This window comes from Armigeres subalbatus, chromosome 2 (genome assembly GCF_024139115.2).
Source record: "Armigeres subalbatus isolate Guangzhou_Male chromosome 2, GZ_Asu_2, whole genome shotgun sequence".
NCBI lineage: Eukaryota > Metazoa > Arthropoda > Insecta > Diptera > Culicidae > Armigeres > Armigeres subalbatus.
Window position 1 is genome coordinate 320,938,209 of NC_085140.1, and position 8,100 is coordinate 320,946,308.

General features: G+C 40.7%; 1 long non-coding RNA gene across 1 annotated transcript; it reads left to right on the top strand.

The window, feature by feature from the left end:
• The first annotated feature begins 448 nt into the window (after positions 1-448).
• LOC134216814 (uncharacterized) lies at positions 449-1,261 on the top strand. Its single transcript, XR_009980836.1, has 3 exons — positions 449-700; positions 786-859; positions 933-1,261. It is a non-coding gene; the product is annotated as an uncharacterized LOC134216814 (long non-coding RNA).
• Positions 1,262-8,100: the final 6,839 nt, after the last annotated feature.

Here is an 8,100-nt window from a genome sequence, read left to right on the forward strand (position 1 = left end):
CACTATGAAGCCGGTTCCCAGCTCGTTGTGTAACGAACCTTCGGGTCGTTACATTTATTATAAATATCATTGTCTAATTGTTTCTTGTTTAATTGGTTCTTACACGTTCTTGCTTGTTAAACGTTCTTTTTGTTCATGACTTCAAATATGATAAACTAAAATTAAAAGTTAGTTAAATAAAATAAATGTAAATGAAATAGGAAAAATAGAAAAGGTTGTACCAGTCTAATTTGAAGAACAGAAATTCACGATATCAGTTCATTCGCGTTCATTTCTGCATTTCCCCTCAATAAAATGGTTAATGAGATCTAAGCCAGGTGGTGAGATACCGTGGGATTAAATTGCGTAAGCCACCCAAGATTGCTTGATCCCGCAAAATTTGCATATGAGCTTCGGCGTGCATCGACCTGTTGGGATTCTTTTGATAATTCTTTGACCTTTCCCGAAGTCCCTCTCACATGGACAGAAAGGTGGCTATCTTAGGCTGTTCGTGTGAAGAGATGCGAACATGCGCGAAAATGATTGTCATGAGCATGAGAGCAACCGTCGGTATCGCGAATTTACCTTCGTGATTTCCTGTGACGAAATTAATTCGGCGGTTAATCTGAGGATTATTGAAGTGATCAGATTCACTTCGAACTGATCCGTGGAAGAGGCAGGAGTGGCCCAAGTGTTCTCGCGCCGTGGTAGTTTCTTTGAGGTAAAAACTACATTAAGTGTGATCAATTAGTGAATCTTCCTTAAAACCTTTCCCCAAGTAGTCAATCTAAAACCCTTTCCCATAGTTTCTTAGCTAGTTAGTCGTGTGTGCAAAGGTTACGAACGGTGTGTTATCGTGTGTGCTGGTGAATAAAAACAGGTAATTGTGCAATTGGCTAGTGAAAATACTGTGCTGACACGTGCAACGTGCAACGGTTATTTTATGCAAACAGAACCGTGACCACGCCGCTACGACGCCCGACAACCCACACCGAACCATCGAGGCCATTCTTGACCCCACCATCAGCTTGCGAGGTTTTCCCGGGGCACGCCGGAAGAGGGACGCGATCGCCAATCAACGCGCCCTAGGCAGGGCATCACCGAAGAAGAAGAAGAAGAGAGAAGGCAACCGTTTTTCCGTTCCGTTGGTGACGACCGACGGACATCGACGCACGTGCCGCGTCGCGCCAAACCATCGATGAGACCGTAAGTTTCGATCCGGAGCAAAGCCATCCGTAGGCGACAACCGCAGTCGCAGCATCATCAGCTAGCCCAGCTAACCCATCCGTTTAACAAACAGCAGTAGCAACATCAACCGCTAGGCAAGCCGCCGACCCGCCGGCGATCAGCAAGTAATTCACCGCCATCGTCCGCAAGTGCACATGGACGCCGCGTAAGTCGTCCATTCAAAGTGAGTACTCCTTTTTGTAAATACATGCGCATGTGATTTTCCGCCGCAACATAGCCCTATTGCGTTGCTAGGCGAAGACACGGCTTCGCCATGAGAAATATGTTGAGTGCCGATTAAGCACAATAGTCGTTGCGTTTGCGTAGCAAACGAGAAAATTGCACGTTAGATTTTGAGTGAACCACACCAGGAGAGCACACACGATAGGAGGCTAGGGACAGACCAAATAGCAATCAATGGGAAAGGTGTAGAACTGTAGAAGCGAGGAGATAGGCAAACAGTGGAAATGAGGAGAACACTATAGTGTTGGTAAAATAAAGCTCGAGTAAGTTGGGATAAAAGCTCCGCTGTTCTTTCAATGTCGTGAATTATTTCAATAAACACTGCCGACTAAACGCATTTGTAAATTACTTGTTATTTGTGGTCCCGAATGAAGTGAAACTGGTTGAGAGTATTTAATGTAGTTCGTTTTCGTTGTAGTTTTTTTGTAGTATTTTTCTACTGGGGAGGTTGGCTCCGAAACCAACCGGGCAACTCTCTAATTCGACACGATTGGGTTGAGGGGAAATTTGGTCGCTTTACCAGTGATGATAAACCCCCTCCACACTGTTTCATCACTGGCCGATTATTATTTTATTAAGCCGTTACTAGTCCGGCTAGGCCGGCAATTATTTTATTAAGCCGTTACTAGTAGCGTCCTTCACAGGCGCAATTTAAGTTAGCCACCTGTCTTCCATACTTAATTGGGATAAAAGGAACCTTCGTCCTCAGAGGGTCTCAACGGTCGGGCACATTTCAACACGGTCGATGGTCTCCTACGGGAGTGGCGCATAAACCATCGTACTTGAGTACCCAAAAAGGGGAAGACGGTCCGGCGTACGGTTATAGTTGGTAGAAGGTAGCCGCTCGATGCCCGCTTTTCCACACTTTCTGTCCTGTCCAGCAAATCTCCTGCAGCGCCACGACGTCGAAGTTGCGGGGATGTAATTCATCGTAGATCATCCTGTCGCAACCTAGAACCTAGCGACTTGCAGTTCCATGTTCCAAGCTTCCAATCGTGATCCTTTATTCGTCGCCTAGGTCTTTGTCGATTATATCGAGTCGCATTATCTCTTATATTGTTCGTAATGATTGGTTTTCCAGGCGGCTTATTGGGCCTGCGCAAACATCCTGTCTCGTCGGAGGGCCGTCGTGTCAGGGCTATTTAGCGTCCCACCTAACACCAGGACTTGGGCTTGTGCGCTTTGAGCGGCACACGGTCGCTTCGGCTCAGAAGCCTTCTTTTAAGTGGAAAAGCTCGGAAGCTTTTCTTCAAGAGGCGAGGAATCCTATTTTCAAGAGGCTCGGAAGCCTTCAATAATCATTAAAGTCCTGTAGGAAACACGGTATATAAACTTAATTTTAAATGGAAAGTTTCACGGAATTGGCTAATGTTTTAAACAAATATGCGATCGGATATTTAGATTTTTGCTGCAATTTATAATGATTTTGAGAGTTGAAGATTGAACACCAATTTAGTTTAACATTTAAATGATTGGCGTTGCTTGTGTACTTGAAGCTATCAGTTGCGTTCGATATGTATCTAAATCTGAAAGAACTGTGAAGTTATTAAATTCCATATAATTGTTCTGAGATTAAAAACCATGATTTTTTTTTGAAGTTTAGTTTTCGTAAAAAATTATTAATTTCTCCAATGCGACATGTTCACTGTTCATCTTCGTCTGTTTTAAATAACCCATGAAAAAACAATCATCGCATCCTAGGCTAGAGGATTTTTTTACCTTTGAAAGAGAGAAGAGGGAGAATGTGGGGTTTAAGTAAGTTACTTTCAGCGTGTGTTTATAGATTCACACCTCAACGTGTCAATCGGTGAGCAGCAAGTCATGACTTGGCCTCTTCTTGTCAGATCTCCGTGCGTGCGTGGTGTGCACAGGCATCCACAGAGAGCCGCTGCTGTCCTATTTCGCACCGGTCATTTGCCTGTGGCTCCAAAGCATAGTCCAATAACAGTATCACTGTTCGTGCCGAACAGGGTAAAAAAAACTAAGCTTAGTGAATTACGATTAGTTTTAAATTGCCTAAAATGAGTCGACTTTTGGTGTCATTATAGTTTAAAGATGGTTGAGTCGGTTATTGCTATCAATTGGGTCGTATCGTCAAATTGTCTGAAGCGAAGCTCGCATGGTATGTCATCGCGTCAAATTCAAACAAAAATTCAATTTAATGTTTTTCGCATTATTTATTCACAACACCGGCACTTACCTACGCTAAAAACTGGTGTTCATGGTATGGTATGCATTGGGTTGTTCCTATCTCTGTGTTTGATGCTTAACTGATCAATTGTAGTTTTGTTATGTTATGGCTATTGATTTCAACTAGTCTAGCATAGTCTTGTATGTATGTCTATTGTTCTGATAGATGTACAAACACACAATTTCTAAGCTTTATATTTACAAATCCGGTTTATACATGTTCATTCCGTCAACACAAAATTGTATATGATGCTACATAAAATGTCGTTTTTGGGGCGAAACTCGTGCTTTCCTATACAACATGCGCTTGTTCTTATGTATCGCTTTCACTCCCGCATATTTTTTTGTGTATCACCTCATATAACTCTGTGCGGCATTTTGAGTTTATTTCCAGGCATTTCTAACCAATGATAAAGACCCTTAGTTTGTGAGAAGCTATTAGGATTTGTTTTTACATTTTAACAAGGTGCCAAGATATGATGACACAATGGAGATCAATACAACATTTCGAAACATTGTATCTCCCTTTTTCAATCTTCCTATTCCGGGGAGTAAAGAAATGTGTGATACACATTGGATTCGAAAACTTCACATGCTGCTGATTGAAACACAAATTCATCATCCGATTGCGGTTTCGTGAATCAATTCACCTCAAATTCCAACCGGAAATCTAACGAACCACACAAATTCGGCACCCATTCTACCTTTACAGAAACATCTCTGTTCGAACAACGAATATAGATACCTGCTCTATATAGGCTAGTTGTCCATCTATTCCCTCAAACGTTCATAGACTAGTGCTGTGCTTTATCAATTATACAAGGATGTTTGCGTTCACGTTTTGCATTCCCTTCGACTGTTGGATAGGTGACTGACCATCGTTTGGCAGGATTGCTAACTCAAACACCACGCCATATGGTTCTGCTGGGCAATGTATTCGGAGATTTTCGGATGTGAAACCAGAAGAGACAGAAAAGTATAGCTTTCAAAAGCTGCTGTGTACATATTTACATCGAGTAGCATCATAGTATTGTTGGGTGTTCTCATACGTGCCTTTCAGGATGCGGAATGTCTTTCACTCATTAGAGTTTCCCCGACCAGTTTGTTTGCTCTGAAAAAAAAGAGAAGGCACAATTGAAATTTTGTATTACATTTATGTTGGTTTGAATTGATACATTTTACGAGTGCATTTTAAAATGCTGATTTTTACATGTTGATTTGGATTTTGTATTTTCGATTATCATTACATCGATATATGAAAGATCGCCGAACATGAATAATTTCATGGAGTAAGCACGCATTAAAAATATTTGAATTAATTTTCTTTGTATCCGCATCAAATATTCAAAAAAAGTTACCTTCTCGGAACATTAACCGTGATCTATGACAAGCTCATCGATGGGTTAAACCTCTCCCAGTAATCAATTAAATTATTTCATCAAAGCTCAACGATGTGGTACACTCGATTTTTCCGTACATTAAACAAAACCAAAGCAAAGATGTTGTAATACGCAAGGAAGCAAGCTACTCACCTTCTTATTGAATTCCGGTCCTATGTCATCGTACACCGGCCATAGAACATTGCAAGTGGTGATGTTGGTGGTTTTTCTGTTTTACTGGCGATAATGGTTCAGATGGCGATGCTGCTGCTGCTGCTGTTGCTGTTATTATTGTAGTAACTAGTGATGTCGGTTGAAGATGATGATGACGACCGGCTATTCTCAGGAGAAGGATTCTGGGAAAGTGCTGAATGTGCTCGGTTCTGGTCCACCGAGGACGATGGCGTTGGTGGCCGCAGGAGCAGCACTGCTAATGCTCTGCCTGACGATGGAACATGACACAAGCAGCAGCAACGAGGATGCCATTTGCATAATAACACCAGTCGGTAGAAGCACTGGTACCATCATCAGCAATAGTAGCAGTGTTGGTACCACTAGGACTAGTTGGTGGTGCCTGGTCAGTGGCCATCGTGTTCTGCTAAAACTGCCGGCTGCTGCCGATGACATGTCTGCGGGGGTGTTAGAAGCCAAGGGATGGAAAGAAAAGAAGAATGATTAATGTCGCATTGGATAGGCTGCTAGCATCGAATTGTATCTCTGATTTCGCTCAGGGATGGCTTGGGTAATTGAAAAAGTATTTAAAAAAATCCGCATTCTCAGCCTTATTAACTTATTTCGGATGTCAAGGTGTATCAAAAGAATACGTTTTGCCTTTCTCGTACAACAATGTTGTACTCCGAAAACGAACTTTTTATGGAAGTCTCAACTCGACGAGCTGAGAAAATGTCTGTCCGCGTGCTTGTGTTTTTTTATAGAGGGATGAAGGCGAGCAAATATCTGTCTGTCCGTTTGTTTGTGTTTTTTTATAGAGCGATGAAGGCAGACACCTGAAATTATGCTAGTCAACAGTAAATTTGTATTCGCAATGCTCATGTTTTGCATTTGTAGTTCTCGACCTCTAAAATCGACTGTTTACTGTCGTTTGTTGTTTAATTGGGAAAATTCCGAGATTCTTTGGTCACAAAGTATGAAAGGGAATTCGCTTTAGCGGCGTTGAAGTCACTTGCATGTTTGCATGATTGCATATTCAGACAAGTTAAAATACTAAGCTATTACGGTAATCTAAATTATTACGATATCTGAATGTGCCCATGAGTATTTTTCAGGCAAAAATGGGCCTCCCAGTGGAAACGATAGTTAGGGATTTTGGTTCAGCAGCATGTAAACATAAAAGCATATGGAGACGCATGGTACATTTTTGCGATGATTCAGATTGTGACTGAACTTTTTATGCAAATTTCATCACATCCGTTAAGTAAATGAACAAGTGTGCTAGCATTTTTATGGAACTTGTGTTATGGGAAACCTCTTGGATAACATGTCGAATTCTGCGATCATAAAATCATTAGACTTATGATTTCAAACAGCAGGTTCCTGGGCGTCTTCTAAGCGATTATCACAATTCTTTCACGGTTGTCTCATCCACCCCATCTTGTTGTTTCCTGTAGTTTGCTAATTTGTTATGTTTCTTGGAATCCTGGATCAGCTGGAGTACTGATGCTGTCATTTGAAAAGTAGAAAATTTCGATTTACCAAATTCAATATGAGTAAAATTTACCGATTTAGAAAGAATGATGGAAATCAACCCAGCTTGAGCCTGTAAGTCTCTAAAGCCCTTGCGTATTATGTGTAGTACAAATAAGTTCTCCAAATTGTTCTGGAATTCAGATGAATTGGTCTACAATGTCAATTACGTCTGGTATCCAATCGGAATAAACCCACCATGCCTAACAAACAGTGTTGGGAAAAGTATATAGTAAAACACTATGATTGTCCGAATATTTAAAATTCATTCGGCGAAATTTCGTGCTCCGTACATATCGAGACAGTATGCCAAAAATGTAGGGCGAATTGTAACACATGGATTTGTATTGACATGCTGGGTTGATTCCAATTGAATATCAGGCGTAGTTGACCTGCTAGACCAAATTATCTGAACTCCTGAATAATTTGGATAACCTAGAACATCGGCATCAAACTAATTTGAGCTGAAAAGCTTGCAGCGACAAGCTGGGTTGATATCCGTTATGAAGTTCTTCTGAATCGGTGAATTTTACTCATATTTCATATTGAACAACATCCGTACTTCAGAAGCATAACAAACTAGCAAACTACAGGTAACAAGATGTGGTAAATGAGACAACCCTGAAATAATTGTGAAAATCGCTTAAAAGAGGCTCAGGAACCTGCTGTTTTAAATCATAATTTTAATGATTTCTTGATCGCAGTATTCGACATGTAAGCCAAGAGCATGTACTTCCCAACATGCAATTAGGTTCTGGTTCCCCATAACACAAGTTCCATGCTTAAAATTTGCATAAAAAGTTTTGTCACAAGATGAATAATCGCACACATGTACCATGCGTCTCCATATGCTTTTATGCTTACATGCTACAGCTACTGAACCAAAATCCTATCTTTTCCACTGTGAGGCCCATTTTTGCCTGGAAAATACTCAAGGGCACATTCAGATATTGTAATAACGTATACAGTTAAAAATTCTGAAAATTACACGCTATAGAAAAATTTGAACGCATATTTTTGTGTTCAATAGCCTCTAATTTTACATCCAGCTTTTTCTTGTACGCAATATTGAATACAAGCTCCATAGTAACGACGACCTGTAATTTTAAAAAGTGATAGAAAAATGAGTTGAATCGAACGCAGCCTTTTTGTTACATCATATATGGTGTAACATTTTTATACTGTGTAGATTATCGTGCCCCCTAGAAAATGTGCAATTTTGCATAAGTATTGCACATATCTAGCCCTCTGATTATATTGGGGAAAAATGCAGAAAATGAATTGTCGTCATTATCTCTTTCTTCGAAAAACTACAGCAAGTTGGAACTATTCGAGCTTCGAGCAATTGTTATCATTTGCGACAGGCATGCTGAACACA